Genomic DNA, 23,045 nt, shown 5'->3' with positions numbered 1-23,045 from the left:
ATGAGCAGGCTAGAGGTATGCCTAAATGGCTGGTGCAAACCTTGCGTGATAGTAAAATTGATGCACCTATTTCTGGTCGTACTCGCTCAGGTTTTCAGCATGCCTCTTATGTATCATATTATCATGCTTTGGCTGTGTATAGTATGTGTGAAGAGGAAGAACCTCTTTCATTTGATGAGGCACAAAAATCAAAAAATTGGTTGGCTGCAATGCAAAGTGAATATGATGCTATAATGAAGAATGGTACATGGTCTTTGTGTGATTTGCCTATTAGTAAAAAGCCCATTGGATGTAAGTGGGTTTTTAAGTTAAAACGAAAGCTAGATGGCAGTGTTGATCGCTATAAGGCTAGACTTGTTGCAAAGGGTTTTGCTCAAGAAAAGGGCATTGATTTTGATGAGACCTTTGCTCCCACTTGTCGTATGACTACCATTCGTAGCATTTGTGCATTGGCAGCTCATAATGGTTGGAATGTACATCAGTTGGACATAAAGACTGCGTTCTTGAATGGAGATTTGCATGAGGAGGTGTATGTAACGCAGCCTCGTGGTTTTGTTCAAGAGGGCAGGAAAACAAAGTGTGCGGGTTGAAAAAGGCTTTATATGGTTTAAAGCAAGCTCCATGAGCTTGGTATGAAAAGATACATGCATATTTGACTGCACATGGTTTTCAGAATAGTCCAACAGAAAGCACTTTGTATGTTAAACGTGTGGATGATATACATCTAATCATGACATGCTGCTCACAGGACCAAATGAAAGTCATATTGCTGATTTTAAGACTGATTATATATAACTTTTTGTGTGCTGTTCATATAACACTTATTTGGATTTGCTAAGCCCAAAATGGGCTTAACAATCTTGCATTAACTTTGTTAAGTCTGTATTAACTTTGTTAAGTCCAAAATCATTAAGTGGTGTATAGCTTGGGCCTTATAATTGTTCGCTTCACCAGCTGACAGCTCATATACCTTCAGACCGTCTACGACATCAATGGCACCAATCCGGCTTTATAGGATTTCGAGTTTTGCTTGATTAGCTCTGGGGTTGTGGCTTCATGTTGGTTATGTTGCATGATCCACTCCTCAAACTTCAATTCAGAGCTTGAAAATATTTGTTGACATATTGCTAGAACTATTGAGGAAGGATTGTCAAATAGTTGTGAGTCCTTAATCTACTTTCTTTATATTATACAAGATTGGCTAAATACTTGATATTTTTTTAAAGAAAAATAAAGGAAAATTTAAAGTGCAAGTGCACTCAGAAACATGCACACACACCATATTTACAAAATGGCTCAACCCAATACAACCAAGGCGGGGTTTGAATATGTACCCTCTTGCTAGGAAACCAAACACCCTTACCAACAACTGGGCTAGCACTTGTTGTGAAGCAACTTGAATAGCCCTTATGATTTTTTAAAATGTCACTTGCCTACATATGAAACTAACATTTTATTTTTTCTAGGGGTGGGACATTGACCATCTTGGCTAGTGGTGAACACTCTAGCCAAGGATGGTGCGAGTTCGAATCTCCCCCTTCCCCTCGCTCTACAAGATGGGGTGGTGTGAGTAATGTCTCTTTGCAAAAAAAAACACAATTGTAATTTAATATATAATCTATTAACTGAAGGTTGCAAGTGGCTGAGAAGCTAACACATGGTAGGAGGAGGAGCCATAATTTTGAAATTTCTAGAGGAGAAGCTAACACGCTTGGATTCACACATGGGAAAAGATTCACTCACACTCACACTCACACTCACACTCACACTCACACTCATGCTCTTGAACTCACTTACCATTGTAGTTACTTTATGTGTCTAAAAACACATAAATTGAACGGGATATATATATGCCATTCTAAATTGAACGCGATATATATGCCATTCCAAACAATGGAGCAGCATCTATGCCATTCTAAATTGAACTCGATATATATGCCATTCCAAACAATGGAGCAGCATCTCCCGGGTCCCATACTAGTCTATCCATATTTACTAATAAGCTCCAAAAAGGCAATTTACAGATTTGTGGGAATTTCACCAAACATTCTGCTTTCAAGACCTGCTTTTTTCCCATTTGTGTTGAAGCTCTCTCGTATCCTCGAGCGCACACTCCCAATCTGCTGAATTTGTGGGCAATCTGAGGGGCCACACGTAGAAAAATTTGCTCACATTCTTCATTGAAGGTGAAGCTTGCAGGTGAGAGGACTGCCCTAATGGCGGACCACGCAGGATCGCCCGAGCTTTCTCAAGAAGAAGAACATCAGGTGGCACAGGAGATGAGGAGCTTGAAGGTATCATCGATGAAGAGGAAGAGGATGTAGCAGGTGAAGGGAATGTCGAAGAAGTGGATGACAAGCCTGACAAAATTGAAGCAGTAGAAGAAGAGGAAGAAGACATAGAAGAAGAAGTTCAAGAAGGCCATGGCTGAAGAAGAAGATGGCATGGCTTATTACGATGAACATGATGAAGACGATGGTGCTGGATACCATGATGACCATGGGAGAGATGGCGGTATCGGTTATCAAGATGAACCTTGTGAAAAGCCGGTGGAAGAAGACGAAGAAGAGAATGGAGGAGGCAAAGGCGGCCTCGACGTGGTTGTGGATGTGGAAGATGCACATCATAAGGCATCTCATGGAGTTGAAGAGGAAGTGCCCCAAGCAGAAAAAGTCAACATGGAAGCAGATCATGACAAGGAGGCCGCCCTTGCACATGAGGAATCGGTACATGTTGAGGAGAAGGAGCAAGCTGAAGAGAAGATGGAAGAGAACAAGGAAGATCCTCTTTCACGCCCTCCACATGGATCGGAAGTGTTCATTGGAGGCATCACCAAGGACACAGTAGAAGATGATTTGAAAGAGTTATGTGCATGTTGCGGTGACATCTTTGAGGTGCTAATCTGGCTTTCCTCATTTTGCAATTTGACTTTTTTTGTTAAAGGAGAAATTTAGTGAATGAAGATTAAGGGTACACACTTGAAGGTGCCTTTGTTTATCATCTTGTTATTCTTCTCCAAAAAAAAGGATGCACCCAATTAATCCTTTTTTCATAAAAGTTCATCGATTGGTGATTAGGAATGAACTTTTTTGACTTGAGCAGGTGCGTGTGATGAGGGACAAGGAGAAGGGGGACAACAAAGGCTTTGCTTTTGTAAGTTTTACAAACAAGGACAGCGCGAAAAAGGCAATTGAAAGTTTGAATGAACGAGAATTGAAGGTGAATTATTGCCTTCTAGGTTAAACTCTTCTATTAATTAAATTAGTGTTTACTTTTTTTATTTCAACTGATTGTATGCAATGGTGGAAAACAGGGTAGAAAGTTGCGTTTCTCTTCCTCACAAGCAAAGAACAAATTGTTCATTGGTAGTGTCCCTAAAAGCTGGGACAAAGAAGAACTCCAAAGGGTCTTATTAGAGAGAGCTTCTGGGATAATCAATGTGGAAAAGCTTATGGTATGTGATATAATTAAGTTTTTAACTATTCTACTGTGGTAGATTATAGTATAGTACATATTATAGCCATAATAACAGCCGTTTCATAGCCCAAAAACTGCAAAAACTGGGTTTCGAGAGAGTTGTCGTTTCCATTTTTGGTTTCCAGATCTCCCGCTCAGAATGTTGTGCTTGCAAAATTCTGATTTTCTCTGAATCTCCTCACAATTTTCTCCAAATTGTGTTTGATACCCAAATGTTTCCTCTATTTTGCTTAAAATTATCCCTATTAGTAGTGAGTAGTGAGTTTCTCAAATTTTGCCTGTTTCTGTTTTTGTTTTCTGGTCCATCTTACTGCGCAAGGCTTACAATTTTTTTTTTTGACAAAGTTATTCAAGCTAGCTTAGATAGGATTTGCCTTAAAATTAAATATCACACTAGTTTTGTTAGATGTGGCTGAAGGTGTCCAAGGAAGGTGCACAGGTCCAAAGAGAGTAACACAGCCAGGGTAGAAATCCCATGGGGCTGGTTGGTATCAGCAAAACCCAAGGGAATGGCAGCCCTGAGGGACAGATTCCATTTGGGGCATACCAAGGAAGGCTTTTGGAATAACAGTTCCAAGGGGGTGGAGCAAGGATACCATGATCAACCTCGGGAAGGAGACTATTGAAGTGTGCAGGGACAGGGCATGAAGGCAAGGGGACAAGTGGAACATATGTGCAAATCTCAACACTAGATTTGGAGTGGAGTCATAGCCACGGCAAGGTTTTTAGTGAAAAGCTTGCCATGAAGGAAGGATGACAGATTTGGGAGTCCAGGAGAGGAGACAAAGGGATGATGACAGTCACCCAAGGTCAAAGGTTGGAATCTTGTCATCAAGTTTAGCAGGAGGAGATGTCATGTGCATGCCACATGGACATGGCTGAGAAGCCAGCCTAAGCACAGTTTGGTAGCAGATGTAGGACCTAGAAAAGCTCGGCGAGGCACAAGAGGGCTGGACAGCAGTCGGCAGGCATCTAGGTGGCCACATGTGAAAGCGCTTGATTTATTAGTTGTGGTAGTTGTCCAAACTGGCTGACAGAATATTCAACAGGCCGACCAGCATGTTTGAAGGCTATATAAGGTTGAGCAATGTGTTGTGTTATTTATCTCACTCCTATTTGGGGGTTAGGTTAGAGATAGACTAGGTAAGTCAGGAGTCGCCTTTTTGGGGTAGGCCAAAGGCCACAAATCTTGAACAATCTTTTGTACTATTAAAAATGCAGCTGTGTGTGTGTGTGTGTGTGTGTGTGTGTGTCTTTGTTGGTGATTTGCATCAAGGTTCCTATTCAGTTACTTAGGGCTGAGAGAGGACGCACAGAGCTTCTGTGCATGTAACATTAAGTCATTATGATGAGATTTTGAGCAAAGTTGTGATTGGTAGTAGGATGTTGGTTTCACTTCGTGTGGTAAGATTTCTATTATGTAAATGAGCATGAAGCACTAGTGTTGGAACAAGAGGGTGTTGATGGATTTTTGGCAGATTTGCATGAGCACTTACGTGATCTCTTTATCATTGGTTTAAAGCATCATGAAGAGCTAAAAAGTCGCTAAACATTAGTTGCTCTCTATAATTGAGAAGATCGAAAGATTTTTTGTAGTTGTATGTATTATGGTTTTATCCATTCTAGTCGCAGACAATCTCACATTGTTCAAAAGTACAAATAACTAGTAGAAATCAGGTTGAGGTTAATTCTAACTCTATTCTTTAGTGGGCTTTGAAGGGGCTTATACAAGATATTACCTATAGTTAAGACATGCTGGAGGTGGTGACTTGTTATCTTGGGAGGCTTATGCTGCTTGCTTCCAAGGTTGCTTGAATGAGTCTTAAAGTCTAGATGTCCATCCTTGCAGCCATGTCCCATGAGCATCAATCCATTCCTAGAGATGCATGTGTGATCCCAAGGTGGGATTCGTGAGAATGCTTGGCTCATAAACTAGTGTGGAATCAATGTCTCACACCCCAAACCTAACAATTTGATACAGTGGCTTGGAGTTGGCTCAAAACCTTGAACACGTGGTGGTCGGTTAGTTGTAAGTATACTTATTTCTAGAATCAAATGGCTGCTGGCTATGGTATATCTTGTGAGAACTCGAGTTGCTATGGGAGTGGTGCATGGTAAAGGAAGACAATGACAAACCATGGGTCTTCCTATTTTGCGCATTTTTAACATGTCTTCCAATTATGTGTATTTTGGGAAGAGTTGTGCTTGTAGAGACTAGTCTGCCGTTAAGAGACACATTTTCCAAGCAACAATGTAGTCTCAATGTGTTGCAAGGCTTGTCTTGTGCACATGGTAAATGGATGCCTTGTAGACATGATTATTATGTGCAGCCGCCTTAGAGGCAAAGTTAGAGGCTGTATATGGGCAGATTGGAGTAGTTTTAGCAGCCTAGTAGGTGCCTAGAGGTGCCTAGGACAAGGAACAACAATTGGGACACAAGCTGGGCACAATATTACACATCCTTAAGTGTCCATATCTACTTCAGATTTGAACAATCGGGTATATGTTCATTTTGGTAATATACAAGTTAGGTAAAAAGTCTCTCTTCCACTTCTTTGTCATCATTGTGCATGTGATTAGTGTTAGTCTACGTAGCGTAGCATTAATCATCATTAATTACGCTTCCACATAATTACGATGTTACTGTTGGGTTCAAGGTATTGCTTGTGTGTGTTTGTGAACCACCTCCTTGAGAGTGGTATTGTCTTGTCTGTGTGTGAACCACCTCTTAGAGGGGTACCAAATAATATCTAGATATTTGTGCGCGCACGACATAAGCAAGTGATGTCATTGGGGCATGCTTTATATGATTGATATGAGCAGCAAAAGACTAATGAAAATTCAGCTTTAGCTCAAAGAATTCAATCTTGAATGCAATCTCTGAGTTCTTCCCTTTTGCCCAAACAATTTGTCAAGTTCTTCCCATGCTTGTAGAGAAGACTCAAGATCAGAGATATGATGAATATAGTTGTCATTAAGTGCCAATGCAATAGTAGCCAATGCTTTATCATCCTTAGTGATCCATGCAAGCTCAGCATTTGTGGTAGAAGGCTGTTTCTCCCTTTCATTGACCACATTCCAAAGACTTTTCCCTCATGAGATGATACTTGATCATCCAGTCATCAAATAGCTTCAAGATTTGGGCTTTGAGTAGCTTGTAGATCCAATTGTTGATGGTCAAGGGATTAATCATGGATTAATGATGAGGTCTAGTGATCATGGCTCTGATACTGCCATGTTGGAAAATAGGGTTTGGCATAGATTAGGGTGGAAAGAAGTGTGGATTAAGCATGGAAATTACGCTAATGATAATGATTAACACGAGAGAAAAGCTTGAGACACACAAGAGATCAACACAATATCCAAAAGGTCTATTTCTCCAGTAATTGTTGAAGCCTTTTATAGACACCAAAATACATCAAAATGAACTCCCTGTGTGGGATATTTGTTACTCTTAAAACCTATGAACCCTAGCTCACTCCGTTGTTGATGGATGATTATTTGCTATTTCTAACACTACCTTGGAAGCTGTCTTTCACTTGAATCAATGCTCTTGGTCTTGGGTTGCTCCTCAACCCTAGGTGACTCCATTTTGTCACTTACCTATGCTGCCACTTGCTTTAGTACGATATCTGCGTGACTGCCACCATCTTGGTGATGTGGGCTTTCCATTGCTCTCCTTGAAGCCCTGCGTCATAATCTACTTGTTGCCGGTTGTATCGAGCTGTCCGCTCTTTATACACCAACGGTACTTAGCTTTGTGTATGGCAAATTCCTATTTGTATTGAGCTAGGTGTTCTTCATCTTCCGGACGGTACTACTTTTGTCGGATTTCAAACTCTTGCCATTACCTCTCTGTCCAAGCATCAGTGCTCTCCATTGTTCACTCATGTGGTGGGAAGTATGCTGAAGAAGATTCTGCCTACCTAGGGTCAAACCTAAGTGCATGCAAACTGATGTGACATCCAAGACTTATGCAAATCTATGTGAGATGTGGATTGTCAGAATATGCAGCGGAAATGACAACCAAACTTGGGTAGACAAGAGCAAGTAGACTGCAGAAAATAATCAGCACAAGAAACACAGAGAGATAGGTGTGTAAACTCTTCTCTATACACAAGATCCCGAAAAACTGAATGAGAAAGTGGTGGGGGCTGAGGGGCAATATATACATCTCTATGTGAGCAGTCGGCCAGCTCCAGAAGGTGCCCACGACTGTGAAAAATGCCCACGACTGCTGAAAATAGCAGTCGGCCAGCTACAGATGCCCACGCCTGAGCAGAGCAAGTCGGCCAGCACTCCTACAGCCCACGACTGAAGTAGATCAAGTCGGCCAGCAATAGGATGCTCCTGGCATCACCTGGCAGCCCTCCAACCACTAGGAAACAATGGGAAAAAATAGGAAAAAATACGGGGAGTGTGGAAAAATGATATACGGGCGGGCACACCCACAACAGAGGCCCTGGTGTATACAAATAGACAGGAGATGACTTCTAACACCCCCTCTCAGCTCCTGGCTGTGTAACCAACCCCAGGGAGCTGGAGTGCCGCCTGAGCGTAGCCTCAGGTAGAGACTTCGTGAAGAGGTCCGCCGCATTGTCCTCCGTCGAACAATAAAGTAGCAAGATGTCACCCGCCAAGATCTTCTCACGTACTAAGTGATACTGTATCTCTATATGCTTGGTCCGGGCATGGAAAACCGGGTTCCGAGCAATAGCTATACAACTCTGGTTATCACACTGGATGACTGTGGGCTCCCTCTGTGGAAACCCCATCTCGCCTAGCAGCCTCCGCAGCCATACAACCTCACAAGCAGCACCACAAGCAGCCCGATACTCTGCCTCTGTCGAAGAAAGGGCAATAGTTGGCTGCTTCTTGCTGCTCCAAGAAACTGCTCCTGAGGCGAGGGTAAAAGTGTATCCTGAAGTAGACCTCCTCGTGTCTGGATCTCCTCCCCAATCTGAGTCACTCCAACCTTGGAGCTTGACTCCATTCCCTCCTGTGTAAAAGAGTCCCAGATCCTTCGTACTCTACAGATACCGCAAGATCCGCAATCCTGTGTCCCAATGAGTCTTCAATGGCGTCTGCATAAAAGAGCTCAACAGCCCCACGGAGAAGCTCAAGTCCAATCTGGTGTTCAGCAACCAGATCAATGAACCAACCAACTTCCGGTACTGCGAGGCATCAACTGGCTCACAAGGATCTGTAACGGTTAACTTTGTGTTCGGGTCCATCGGCGAAGTAATAGGCTTGCAGTTCTCCATCCCAAAGGCCTCAAGCAACTCATGAACATACCGCTGCTGAGAGATGGAAAACCCCCTCTGGGTCTGCCAGATCTCCAATCCCAAAAAGAAGTGGAGTAAGCCTAAGTCGGTCATCTCAAACTCTTTTGACAAGGCAGCCTTCGTCACTCCAATGTGCTCCACATGACCGCCGGTGAGAATGAGATCATCCACATAAAGGATGATGAGTGTGACCATGCCGCGTTCCCGAAAGAGATACAGGTTCGGATCTGCAACCGATCTCTGAAGTCCAGTCCGAATAAAGAAGGAATCAATCTTCTGATTCCAAGCCCTAGGAGCCTGCTTAAGACCATACAAGGCCTTACGTAACCTGTAAACCATCCCTTCCGATCTTGGAACAATAAAGCCTGGAGGCTGCTCAACGTACACCTCCTCCTGCAGGTCACCATTAAGGAACGCCGATTTTACATCCATCTGGTACACGGGCCACCTCTGAGAAGAAGCAAGGGCAAGAACGGTCCGAATCGTGGTCATCCGCGCTGTCGGTGCAAAGGTATCCTCGTAGTCGATGCCTGGCCGCTAAGCATAACCCTTAGCCACGAGCCTGGCTTTGTGTTTGTCCACCGACCCATCAGCCGCGTACTTGGTCTTAAAGACCCATTTGACACCAATGACTGACCGCTTCGACGGCCTCGGAACCAACTCCCAAGTGTTGTTCTTCTCGATGGCATCAAGTTCCACCTGCATGGCTTCCCTCCAAGTATCCTGTGAAAGGGCTTCCTTTACGGAAGTGGGCTCTTTATCCCGCATGATACGAGACATAAGAGCATAGTTCACTTGAAGAAGCTCCGCCGTGTTGCTTTTATCTCGGACTCGATGTGATCTTCGAGGGCCGTCCTCTGTGGTCCACTCGGAGGGTAGCTCCGTGACACCTGACTCCCGAAGGGTGTCCAACAACCACCTAGGTACTCGAACAGATCGTGGAGCCTCCTGTGATCGCGGGGGCTCAACTCCAGCTGCGGGCTCAACCTCCTGTGATGACTGAGGTGGATCAACTGGAGTGGTAGACTGGGAATCATCATCAGACTCCTCTGGATCTCCAAGAAGTGGCGGCTCCTCGACAGTGGATGCTGGAACATGCTCGTCAAAGACCACATCCCGGCTGACAACAATCTCGTTCCTCTCTGGATCATACAACCTGTATCCCTTGGAAAGAGAGTTATACCCCACAAATACCAGCTTGCGGGACTTGGAGTCAAGCTTCCCCCTCTGCTTCTTCGGAATATGTACATACGCGTCACTCCCAAAAACACGGAAGTGCGAGACATCGGGTTTCCTGCCAAAATATGCCTCAAATGGAGTCATATGGGGTACAGAAGTCGTCGGAGAGCGGTTAATGGTATGGACAGCTGTTGCCACAGCCTCACCCCAAAGTGGACGAGGAAGATCACGATGCTCCAGCATGGTCCTCGCCATCTCCACCACAGTCCTGTTCTTACGTTCAACAACTCCATTCTCCGAAGGCGATCCGGTATTGGCCAGTTCCCTCTTGATGCCATGATCTGCACAAAACTGGAAAAATACAGTCGAGGAGAATTCACCTCCTTTGTCAGCCCTGAGAGTCTTGACCTGAAATCCAGACTCTTTTTCCACCATCACGTGCCAATCCTTGAACCGAGCAAAAGCCTGGTCCTTCTGTGAAAGAAAGTAGACCCACGTGAATCTGGTACAATCATCAACAAGCAGCATGAAGTAGAGAGATCCTCCCAAGGATGGTATCTGCTGTGGTCCACACAAGTCAGTGTGAATCAACTCCAATGGTTTCGAAGCCCGCCTGGAAGCCTGCTTCGGAAAAGATTCCCTGTGCTGCTTACCACGTATGCAAGAACTGCAGCGTCCTTGCCTACTACCAACATCTGGCAAGCCAACCACCATCTGGTCCCGGAAGGCGCGCCGCAAAGCATCCACATTTAAGTGGCCAAAACGAAAGTGCCACAAATCTCCGACCTGAGAGCTTGTCAGTGAGGAGAGTGCGGAGAGCTTGTAGATGCCATTCTCCACACCGCCTTCCCAAACAACTTTGCCTGTCTCACGGTCAAATTCCACCCGAAAGCCAGTCTTGCATACCTCATGCACTGACAAAAGATGAAAGCCCAGAGCAGGGACATAAAGAACACGGGAAGCATGCTTGCCCCCCTTGCCGTCGGGAATAATCTCCATCCGGCCCTCACTATGTATCGGAATAGTGGAGTTATCGCCAATAAAGATACGACCTGACTGCCGTTTTAGATCCAGGAAGAAGTCATGGGATGGAGTCATGTGCCTGGAAGCACCACTGTCGAGAATCCATTCCCGGGTATCCTTTGCGGTGAAGCCAACTGCCTCCTCGCTCGAAGATGATGAAGCATCAGAGTCCACCATCTCCAAGTGCACAAATGCCGGAGTCTTCGCAGCTGAGGCTGAGGACTCAGCACTCTTCCCTGTCCGCTTAGGGCACTTCCTGCAGTAGTGGCCTTCCTCGCCACAATCATTACACGATCTTTCGGCCTTCAGCTTCTCTCGTTCTGGATCAGGCTTCTTCTCGGAAGACTTCTCCGGTGAAGCCTTCCCTTTGCCCTTGTTGGTATTACGGCCTTTCGACCGTTGGCCAGTTAAGGCCTCCGAACCTCCGCCGTGAGGAGGGTTCGTGAAACGTCCTCCGGGTCCAAGACCATTGGCACAAGCTCCTCCCAAGTAATGGTGCTGAGCCTGCCACTAGTGATCAACGAGGAATAGAAAGCAGAATACTGACCAGGCAAGTGGGAAAGTAACGTGATGGCCATATCTTCGGATGATATCTCTTTTCCAGCTTGAAGGACTTCCTGCTGAAGGGCCTGCAGCTTGTTAATGTGTTCCCGCATCGTCGAAGACTTTGCAGGGTTCATAACCCGCATCTGCACTTCCAAGGATATCCGCTTCATGGGTGACACCCTGTTGTACAAAGAAGCCAAGTGCTCCCATATGCCTCTCGCCAGCGTCATGTGCTTCACATGGTTAATCACCTGTGGTGTGCAATTGAGGAATATAAACGACCGGACCCTGGCGTTGACACGGTCCCACATGTGTGCCTGTGCCTCGCGGTCCTTCCTCGTCGATAATAACTCCCCTTCCTCAGCTTCCGGCCGTGGCACCCCTATGATAATAAAATCAGCAAGATCATATGACTCCAAAACTGACTCCATCATGACCTTCCAGATGCCATAATCGGACCCGTCCAACTGACGATCCACTGGGAACGTGGGGAGAGTCGGAATCTTCACGTGCTTCTCAGCCATCTCGAGTAAATCTGCCATCTCGGAGAGTAACCTGAAAGGGTGGGTGGGTGGGGAAAAAAAATCTGAAAATCAGAAAATATGCAAGTGGCTGTCCAGCCCCTTTGCCCGCCTTCCTCTTGCACCTTCACTTCCCGTTCAGCCCGAAACAGTCCACCGATCAGCAACCTGTTGCTCCCCCTCTTGCTCAGAAAAACGCCCAAGATCTCCTAGAGCCTAGGGCTCTGATACAATGTCAGAACATGCAGCGGAAATGACAACCAAACTTGGGTAGACAAGAGCAAGTAGACTGCAGAAAATAATCATCACAAGAAACACAGAGAGATAGGTGTGTAAACTCTTCTCTATACACAAGATCCCGAAAAACTGAATGAGAAAGTGGTGGGGGCTGAGGGGCAATATATACATCTCTATGTGAACAGTCGGCCAGCTCCAGAAGGTGCCCACGACTGTGAAAAATGCCCACGACTGCTGAAAATAGCAGTCGGCCAGCTACAGATGCCCACGCGTGAGCAGAGCAAGTCGGCCAGCACTCCTACAGCCCACGACTGAAGTAGATCAAGTCGGCCAGCAATAGGATGCTCCTGGCATCACCTGGCAGCCCTCCAACCACTAGGAAACAATGGGAAAAAATAGGAAAAAATACGGGGAGTGTGGAAAAATGATATACGGGCGGGCACACCCACAACAGAGGCCCTGGTGTATACAAATAGACAGGAGATGACTTCTAACAGATGGTACCCATCGGATTGAAGCACTAAAAACCAAAATATCTTCAAGATAAATAGTCACGAACTTATCTAGAAAAAGGTCATTCATTGGACTCATAAAAGTTTCTGGGGCATTGGTTAACCCAAAAGGCATGAGCAATTTGTCACCAATTTGGTCCTCTCACCAGTCTTGAACAGTGTTTCACACGCTATCTGGAACCAAGGTGCGAACGGGGATTTTCCGTAGAAGAAAGCTGGAGCATTTACTGGCAAAGTTTGGCCCGAAAGATGGCTTCTGAGCAGAAGCAGCATGGGATCTTTAGCATATAAAGTGACTTATAACATTTATAAGATGGTGTGTTCACACATCACTAAAGACGGGCTGGGCTTATTATTATTTTGGGCATGCAAATATGGACAGAAGGATGCGCCTATAACAAACTTGGCCATCAAACTTGTGAAAAACTTGTTATATTTGGCCAAAAAGGGAAAAAAGCACATAAAAAATAGTGCTAGTGGACTTTATAAAAGCACAAAAACTAGTATTTTTGGCCCATCAGCTACTTTTGGCAAAAAGGCAAAAAAGCACAACTATATTTGGGGCTGGCCGACTCTATGAAAAGGAGGAGTGATGCACATCAGACATACACACAGATGGGCAGCCTTCTCCTCTTTTTGGCGCAGACCGTACAGCTAGTTTTCTCTCTCTCTCTCTCTCTCTCTCTCTCTCTCTCTTTCCATGATGAGTTTATGGACAGTTTTATATCACCAGTGAGATAGCTATATTTATGTTTTCTTTCTGTTTCATTTTCCATTCCATGATGAGATATGCCATGGACATTATTGTATCACTTTGGTCTCATAGGCCCATTGGGTCTTTAGTAGACGCTTAATATATCTTTCTTTCTTTCTCTATGCTGACCGTACAGGTGGATTGTGGATAGCAAGCCGGCACTTCTCTCTTCCCCTTGAACTGGCCGTACAGGCGGACAGCACTGCTTTTCCTCTCCCCCTTGTGTTGCTCGTACAGTGGACGGTAAGTTGGGCAGTTTCTCTTCTCCCCCATTTGCTGGCCGTACAATGGTCAGCAGTTGGGTAGTCCTTCTCCTCTCGGGCTGTACAGTATAGCAGTAGGGCACCTTTTTTTGTCTCTCTCTAGCACAGGCGGTACAGTGGTACAGCAACTGTCATGTGCACGCTAGGGGCTGGCAGATTGGCGAGCTAGAGTGTGACATGTTGTGGGCGGACATTTGCATTTTGGTCGGCTATTGATAGCGTGTGCTTTTTGGGCATCCCTTACCTATTTATTGGGGGGAGGGGTACCAGTTGGGCACACACCGACGGATAGAGCATAGGAGTGCAGAGTACGTGGCGCAGGAGCACCATCGCGCAGGAGGCCGTTGTCCTTGGGGGACAATCCCGGGTGGTGGAGGACATTGGATGAGGACGATGGCAAGGCACTCACGAGAGCACGACACTAGCTTGTGGCTCGGAAGGGACGCCCAAAAAGCACGCGCTATCAATAGCGGACCAAAAAGAAAATGTCCGCCCACAACATATCACACTCTTAGCTCGCCAATCCGCCTGTCCCTAGCGTGCACATGATAGCAACCGGCAGGTTCTCCTCTCAGATTCGTTGGCCGTACAGTGGTACAATAACCAGCAGGTTCTTCTCTCTCGTGCTGTAACTTGCGGCTAGGGCCTTTGACACACTTGTTGATACCATCAATGCATATTAAAACACTTAAACATGCCACAGCCTTAACACATATCCATCATCACTTTGCATAAAACATAAAAGCTGGACAAAACATCCACAAATACTGAAAATGGAGCTTGCACGTGTGACACCACATACAGGCTGGAATGGGCCGAACCCCCCCTTGGAGTATTTTATTACCCAAGGAGAATAATATCATGTACAAGCTTTGAGGGCCTTACTCTCCCCATGGGATATGCTGGATTATCCATATACAAATGCTATAACACAGCCCAACACGAGGCAACCAAGCTGGAACATAGGCTGTAGAAATGCCGAGCCAACAACATAATCCATATACCTCCATGTGGGTACTGATTTTTCCCCAAAAACCACGGGTCTTCATGCAATAGAGCTGGTACAGCAAGTACAACTCTCCATTCAGCCGGTACAACAGGTACAATGGCTTGTATAGCTGGTACAGTGGCTGGTACAGCTGGTATGGCGGCTGGTACAGCAAGTACAGCAAGTGAAAATGTTGGTATAGCATGTACAGTGACTAGTACAGTAGGTACAATGGCTGGTACAGCAAGTACAGAAGCTGGTACAGCCAGTACAATGGGTGGTACAGCAAGTACAACAAGTACAAGGATTGGTACAGCCAGTACAATGGCTGGTACAGTAGGTACAAAGGCTGGTACAACAAGTACAATGGCTAGAAATCATAATAAATGATTAAATACCCTTGCCTTCAGTATTTCTTCGCGATGGAAGCCTCCAAAACAGTCCCCAACAGCTGGTGTTCTTCATGGGCAGCCTTCAAGAGAGAGAGAGAAAGAGAGTAGCCATCATTAGGGCAGCTTGTAACGGTGGTAGAGGCTAGTGTGCAGCAAGAGAGCCTCTATTAATGAAGAGAGAGGGCTCCAATTTATAGATTTGGGCCTCCCATGAGCTAAAATGGCAAGAGAAGGCTACAATGACAAGTGGAGAGCCACACAATAGCTGAAGTGACAAGTGTGAGGCCACTTGTCTCACTTTGATCCACTTTCTAACAAGTGTCAGGCCACTTGTCTCACTTTAGTCCACTTTCTTGCCACATGTCCCAACCTAAGAGATGGGTCCTTCCATAAACTTTATCTCTAAAAATATCCCAACTGGTAGACATTCTGTTATAGGCACTTTGCCAACTCTTGGTATCTGCTCAATTCCAAATGTAATGACGCGAACAGAATTTCCATCGGAGTCGGGCCAAACATAGCAACTCTCCTAAATTTTAGGAGTGTGGTCCTTTGTATTCTAGGATAATCCCCCATTCCCAAAGCTTGTACTTTCCAAATATTTAGACATCCCAGAGTCCACCAGACTCCTTTCATACTGGGAAATGTCAAGGTTGGTGACATGTGCTGTCCGTACAACAGCCCTTCTTCTCTCTCTTCACCACTCCCTCCTGGCCATCGGTTCAAGGGCTGTTTTTGGAGGAATTTGGGATAGTGATTTGAGAGCTGTTCCAGGATTATTTTCGAGACAGCAGGGACTGATTTGAGAGCTCCTCTGGGGCAGATTTGAGGCTCCGTTTTGGGGGTTGTTTTGGCACGGATTTTTGGGCTGAAATTGGCACTGTACCGGGCTGTTGTTTAGGGGTTGATTTGCACTAGTTGTGTTGTTGATTGGTACCCCAGATCTTTGAGCAAGTGTTAACTGAGCTTTGTGTAAAATCCGGTGCAGGACGGCACCTGCACCTTGGTTTATCTGTATCTGTGTATTCATCGGAATAAAGCAGTGATGAATAGTTTATGGTTTTTGGTCTTGTGTATTGGAGGCTCCTAGCAGTATGGGATGCTAGAATTGTCGCCTACACAAAGATCTCATATGCGGAGTATTCTAGTGGTATGGGATGCCAGAATGTTGCATATGTGGATACAAAACTATGAATTATTTATCAGTATCATGGATTGGTTGATTCTAGTCTATGAGCTATGTTGAAGCCAACAGGCAACTATTTTGTGCTCATATGGTTGGTCGAAGATATGAAGGGTTGTCCTGGACAACAGAGTGCCAATTGAGCTTCCCTGGCTTGTGTGAACATGTGCTTGTTTTGGTGGTTTTGCGGAGAAGGATTTATCAAATCGATCATGCCATGGCACATTCCTTTTGCATGTATGTGGATGGTTCCCCGGAAAGACTCCGGTGTGAACCCCCTGATATGTCAACAAGAGTTTGTCTTTTGCATGTGTGTGGATGGATCCCCAAGGACTCTGGTGTGAGCCCACTGACTGTAACATGTGGAACCTCTGGGAGCCTTCTTTCAGCCCTAAACACCATCTAGAACATTGTCACGTGCACACCAGTCAGGTGTACAGTGACATGGCATCATTATGGCATCATATTAGCATCATAGACATCATCAGGTAGTTTACTGGCATTTATGCAATTTTATAGGCATTTTTCAGGCATTTATGGGGCAGCCGACAGCAAGTGATGGACAATGCATCTGGCCGACAGCCCTTATGCTGGCCGACCAGCAGCATTCATGCATATATATTCAGGCACCTCTCCATTCAATCATTCAGGATCATCCTCAGCAACATAATCAGCAAGCGCATCCTCCTCTGGATCATCATGCGTTTCAGCCTGTCATCATCAGCATCATCCATTCAGCATTCAGCACTCAGTCCCTCAGCGTTTCTGCTCCAGGAAGGCTGAGAAGTGTAACGCATCATCAACAGCATTCATCTTCAGCAAACACAGCAACATTCAGCTCAGTTTAGCCATTAGGTCTGCGTTTCATCATCCCATCAGCATTCAGCATCTGTTCCAAAGCCTCCCTTCAGCGTTTCCTTCCCAGGAGACAAGGGAAAGAGTGGACAGCAGTTCATCCCGCATATTCAGCATATTCAGCAGTACAGATCCATTTGGATCTCATTGTAACCACATTCATTCATATAATATAGCTGCATTGCATTGACACATATTTGTCTATCTCTTAAACATCATTAAGTGCAGTTTAGTCAGACTAAGGTTGTGATTACTACGGTCATAAGCTCTCACATGTCACATTGGTATCAGAGCGTTACAGGGTAGCCAGCCTTAGAGCATGTTCAGTTCGTCAGTCATTCAGTCAGTCATCATTTTTATCGCTTCCGCACAGTTAAACCCAGTTCTCAAAATTTTGCAAGCCACCCTTAGGGATTTTCCCTTAGGTCTGCATCAGTAACCCATCCATCTGCATTCTTGCACAGCATATAGGGTTGCACATGGCTTGCATAGCAGTCATCCTAGCAGTCATCTTAGCAGTCAGTCTTGCATACATGTTGCCCATGAACTCTCAGGGAAGAATGACATCCATCATCAAAGGAGGACATAAGTTTTGGCTTCAACTGGCAGCAGCAGGGAGTTTCTCTTCCACAGAAGACGGAAGTTTGCTCCAACATCGCCTCAGGAGGTTCCGAGCTTCAGGTACGACGGAGATGGTAGGTGAAAGGTTTCCAGAGGCAGGTCAGGGGTGACTCAGGTATTTGCCATTCAGTTCCCGCAGTACATGGAGTCTTGGCTCGAAGGATTTCACTCCTGCAGACGGCCTCAGTCCCAGCAGAAGACAGAAGGGGACAGTGGTTCGGAGAAGAAGGATCACAGAGGAGTCGAAGGTTGCCAGGTATCCACCCAGCAACAGTTTAGCAGCGGGGAATGTCACGTGCACACCAGTCAGGTGTACAGTGACATGGCATCATTATGGCACCATATTGGCATCATAGACATCATCAGGTAGTTTACTGGCATTTATGCAATTTTATAGGCATTTTTCAGGCATTTATGGGGCAGCCGACAGCAAGTGATGGACAATGCATCTGGCCGACAGCCCTTATGCTGGCCGACCACCAGCATTCATGCATATATATTCAGGCACCTCTCCATTCAGTCATTCAGGATCATCCTCAGCAACATAATCAGCAAGCGCATCCTCCTCTGGATCATCATGCGTTTCAGCCTATCATCATCAGCATCATCCATTCAGCATTCAGCATTCAGCACTCAGTCCCTCAGCGTTTCTGCTCTAGGAAGGCTGAGAAGTGTAACGCATCATCAACAGCATTCATCTTCAGCAAACGCAGCAACATTCAGCTCAGTTCAGCCATCAGGTCTGCGTTTCATCATCCCATCAGCATTCAGCATTTGTTCCAAAGCCTCCCTTCAGCGTTTCCTTCCCAGGAGACAAGGGAAAGAGGGAACAGTTCATCCCGCATATTCAGCATATAGGCAGCATATTCACATATTTGTCTATCTCTTAAACATCATTAAGTGCAGTTTAGTCAGACTAAGGTTGTGGTATGAGAGCTTATGACGGTAGTAATCACAACCTTAGTCTGACTAAACTGCACTTAATGATGTTTAAGAGATAGACAAATATGTGTCAATGCAATGCAGCTATATTATATGAATGAATGCGGTTACAATGAGATCCAAATGGATCTGTACTGCTGAATATGCTGCCTATATGCTGAATATGTCAATGCAATGCAGCTATATTATATGAATGAATGCGGTTACAATGAGATCCAAATGGATCTGTACTGCTGAATATGCTGCCTATATGCTGAATATGCGGGATGAACTGCTGTCCACTCTTTCCCTTGTCTCCTGGGAAGGAAACGCGGAAGGGAGGCTTTGGAACAGATGCTGAATGCTGATGGGATGATGAAACGCAGACCTGATGGCTGAACTGAGCTGAATGTTGCTGCGTTTGCTGAAGATGAATGCTGTTGATGATGCGTTACACTTCTCAGCCTTCCTGGAGCAGAAACGCTGAGGGACTGAGTGCTGAATGATGCTGATGATGATAGGCTGAAACGCATGATGATCCAGAGGAGGATGCGCTTGCTGATTATGTTGCTGAGGATGATCCTGAATGACTGAATGGAGAGGTGCCTGAATATATATGCATGAATGCTGGTGGTCGGCCAGCATAAGGGCTGTCGGCCAGATGCATTGTCCATCACTTGCTGTCGGCTGCCCCATAAATGCCTGAAAAATGCCTATAAAATTGCATTATTTATAGGCCTTGAAGTGACCATGTGATCTGGCCGAGTGCTGGTTGGCCAGCTCCTGGACATAAAATAAACATATGCTGCAGCTGATTGGATCTTCTTCTTCTGTGAACTAGCCGACAGCCCCCATGTCCTCTACTAGTCAACTCTCCTTGCCAAACAGCATACTATGCTCCAAATTTGTGTTTCTAGTGAGTCTTTATCATGTTGCCGCTAGGATTAGCCCTGAGATTAGCATGTACATGTGTGTGCACATGACATCCCCCTCTGCTAAACTTGATGACAAGATTTCAATCTGCTTCTTGGATGATTGTCATCATCCCATTCCATATCCGAAGTTCCTCTATCATCCTTCCAACTTTGGCAACCTTTTCACTGAATGCCCGGCCCGGTCTCCAAAACCACTCTAACTATGAAGAAGATCTATGCATCTGTTTTATCCAATCCCCATTCCGTTCCTGCCCTGTCTCTGAACACTGTCTTGGTCTTCATTCCTGAGAAATGAGTCTTGCACTCTCACTCCACCCCTTGGAGGATCATCCTCCCTCGGAACCGTTGCCTGAAAGCCTTTCCTGGCTTACAGGACTGCCATACCCTTTTGGGCTTTAGAACACCACCAACCAACCTCTTGGGAGCTCTTCCCTGTCTTGTGTTCCTTGCCTTGGGCCTCGTACTTGTGCACTTTCCTGTACCTTGGACCTATACACATGTCAGAATACGCAGCGGAGATGATGACCAAATCTGGGAACACGAGCAAAAGCAAAAACGCAGGCAGAAAAACAGCACAAGAGAGAGAGAGATGTAGGCGTGTAACTCTGCTCTGATATACACAAGAAGATCCCGAGGAATGATACAAATGAGGTATGGGGGCTGAGGACCTATATATACCCCCCTAGAGGGCAATTGGCCAGCATAAAGAAAAGGCCCACGACTGATAAAAAGGTCCACGACTGATAAAAAGGTCCACGACTGCATAAATGCAGTCGGCCAGCAATCTGGTGCCCAAAACTGATCAAAACCAGTCGGCCAGCAGCAAGAGTGCCCACGACTGATAAACATCCAGTCGGCCAGCACTGTACTACTCTTGGCACCCTTTGGCAGCCCTCCCAAGCCTCAGGAAAAATGGGAAAAATAGGGGAAAAATACGGAGAGTGGGGAAAAATGGGAAAACACCTCATAAGGGCGGGCACACCCACAAACAAAGGCCCTGGTGTATAAAACTAGACAGGAGATGACTTCTAACACCCCCTCTTAGCTCCTGGCTGTGTAACCAACCACTGGGAGCTGGGGTGCCGCCTGAGCAAATCCTGAGAGCGACTTCGTGAAGAGGTCCACTGTACTGTCCTCCGTCGAACAGGACGCTAGCAAGATGTCATCAGCAACGATCTGTTCACGAACAAAGTGCCTCGGGATGACCATGGGTTCCTCCAGTGGAAGCCCAAACCTGCAATGTAACCTCCTCCTGCTCCATAAAACTGCTCCTGGGCCATAAGTAGATCTCCTCGTGTCCGGATCTCCTCCCCAAACCGAGTCACTCCATCCGCGGAGTCGGACTCCATCCAACAATCCCCCTCCTGTGTACAAGAGTCCATGATCCTTCGCATGCTGTAGAAACCACAGGAAACGCAATCCTGCTTCACAAAGAGACATCTGCAACCATGAGCTCAACTGCCTCATCAGGAAGCTCCCGTCCAATCCGGTGTCCATCAACCAGATCAATGAACCATACAGCTTCTGAGTCACAGAGACATCACACTGCTCACAAGGATAACACTTGTTACGGTGCGCAAGCAAGTCCTGGAAACCTTCTGAAGACCACGCAAGGCCTTTTGAAACCTGTCAACCACCCCCTCTGAATCCGGAACCACAAAGCCTGGAGTAACCACCTCCTTCTGCAAGTAAGCACCTGCCACCTGCCTGGCTTTCCGAAAGGTCCCCGTGGAAAGAACATCCTCAACTACTGGAAGTTCTATGTCCTGAACACTACGAGACATCAGAGCATAAGTGACCTGTTCAGCTTCCTCTGACTCACGAACACAAGAACTACCAACATCAGTACTGGAAAGTTCTTGCCAACTGCTGCCATCTACTGGCAAGCTATCCACCACCTGGTCTCGGAAAGCCCACACCTGCAGCGTATCCACACTTGAGTAGCCATTACCAGACTGCCACTCATCACAATCCTGAGGACCTGGGAGAGAGAGTGCTGAAAGCCTGTAGACTCCATTCTCCACTCCCCCTTCCCAAACCACTTGGTCTGTTGCTTTGTCCCGGAGAGCAAGAAAATGCTCATCAAACTCCACCCGTATGCCAGTCTTGCTGCCATCGGGAACTATCTCCATCCTGCCCTCACTGTGAATTGGAATAGTGGACGTATCCCCAGTAAGAATATGACCAGAAAGCCTGCAGAGATCCTGTAAACCGGAACGGGAAGGAGTCATGTGCCTGGAAGCACCACTATCGAGAATCCACTCCCGAGTATCCGTTGCGGAGAGTCCTCCAATCTCCTCCCTGCCTGAAGAAAATGAAACATCGGTGTCCATCACTTCCAGGTGCACAAAAGCCGGAGTCTTCATGATTGCTGAGGAGTCTTCACCCTTCTCGGTCTTCCGCTTGGGACATTGCCTCTAGTAGTGGCCTTTCTTGCCACAATCATTACAGGTCCTCTCTGCCTTCAGTTTCTCGCGGTCAGCGTCGGACTTCTTCTCAGAAGACTTCTCCGATGAAGCCTTCCCTTTGCCGGAGTTACGTCCTTTCGACCGTTGGCCAGTAAAGGCCTCCGAACCTCCACCCTGAGGAGGGTTCGTGAATTGTTCCTCCTGGTCCAGGACCATAGGCACAAGCTCCTCCCACGTGATGGTGCTGAGCCTGCCACTGGTAATCAAAGACGAGTAAAATGCTGAGTACGAAGAGGCCATGTCCTCTGACAATATCTCCTTCCCAGCCTGAAGAACTTCCTGCTGAAGAGCCTGCAGCTTGTTAATATGCTCCCGCATCGTCGACGACTTTGCAGGGCTCATAACCCGCATCTGTACTTCCAAGGAAATCCTCTTCATGGACGATACCCTGTTGTAAAGTGAGGCCAAATGCTGCCATATACCTCTGGCCAGTGTCATGTGCTTGACATGATTGATTACTTGCGGTGTGCAGTTGAGGAAAATAAACGAACGGACCCTGGCGTTGACACGATCCCACATCTGTGTTTGGGCCTCCCGGTCCTTTCGGGTTGACGGTAACTCCCCTTCCTCTACTTCCGGCCGTGGAACACCAACAACGACGAAATCGGCGAGATCGTAGGACTCCAGAACGGATTCCATCATCACCTTCCATATGCCGTAGTTGCTCCCGTCCAACTGACGGTCCACCGGGAACGTGGGGAGTGTCGGGATCTTCACATGTCTCTCGGCCATCTCAAACAGATCTGCCATAGCGGGGATGTACTCTGAAAAGGGTGGTTGGGTGGGAACAAAGAAGAACTAAAACCTGCAAGTGGCTGTCCAGCAAATCAGCCCGCCTTCCTCTTGCTTCTCCTCTTCCCGATCAGCCCGAAACAGTCCACCAAT

At 46.3% G+C, this 23,045-nt stretch overlaps 1 pseudogene across 1 annotated transcript in view; it reads left to right on the top strand.

The window, feature by feature from the left end:
- Positions 1–1,952: 1,952 nt before the first annotated feature.
- LOC147625018 (uncharacterized) overlaps positions 1,953–23,045 on the top strand; it is a 58,803-nt pseudogene continuing 37,710 nt past the window's right edge. Inside the window, exons 1-3 of the transcript XR_015268901.1 lie at positions 1,953–2,894; positions 3,103–3,219; positions 3,314–3,454. The product of XR_015268901.1 is annotated as an uncharacterized LOC147625018 (transcript). The remainder of the gene's footprint in view (positions 2,895–3,102; positions 3,220–3,313; positions 3,455–23,045) is intronic.

The sequence above is a fragment of the Cibotium barometz genome, chromosome 24 (assembly GCF_041138505.1).
Source record: "Cibotium barometz isolate CiBa-2024 chromosome 24, ASM4113850v1, whole genome shotgun sequence".
NCBI classification, from domain to species: Eukaryota; Viridiplantae; Streptophyta; class Polypodiopsida; order Cyatheales; family Cibotiaceae; genus Cibotium; species Cibotium barometz.
This window is presented reverse-complemented; position numbering and strand designations above follow the sequence as displayed.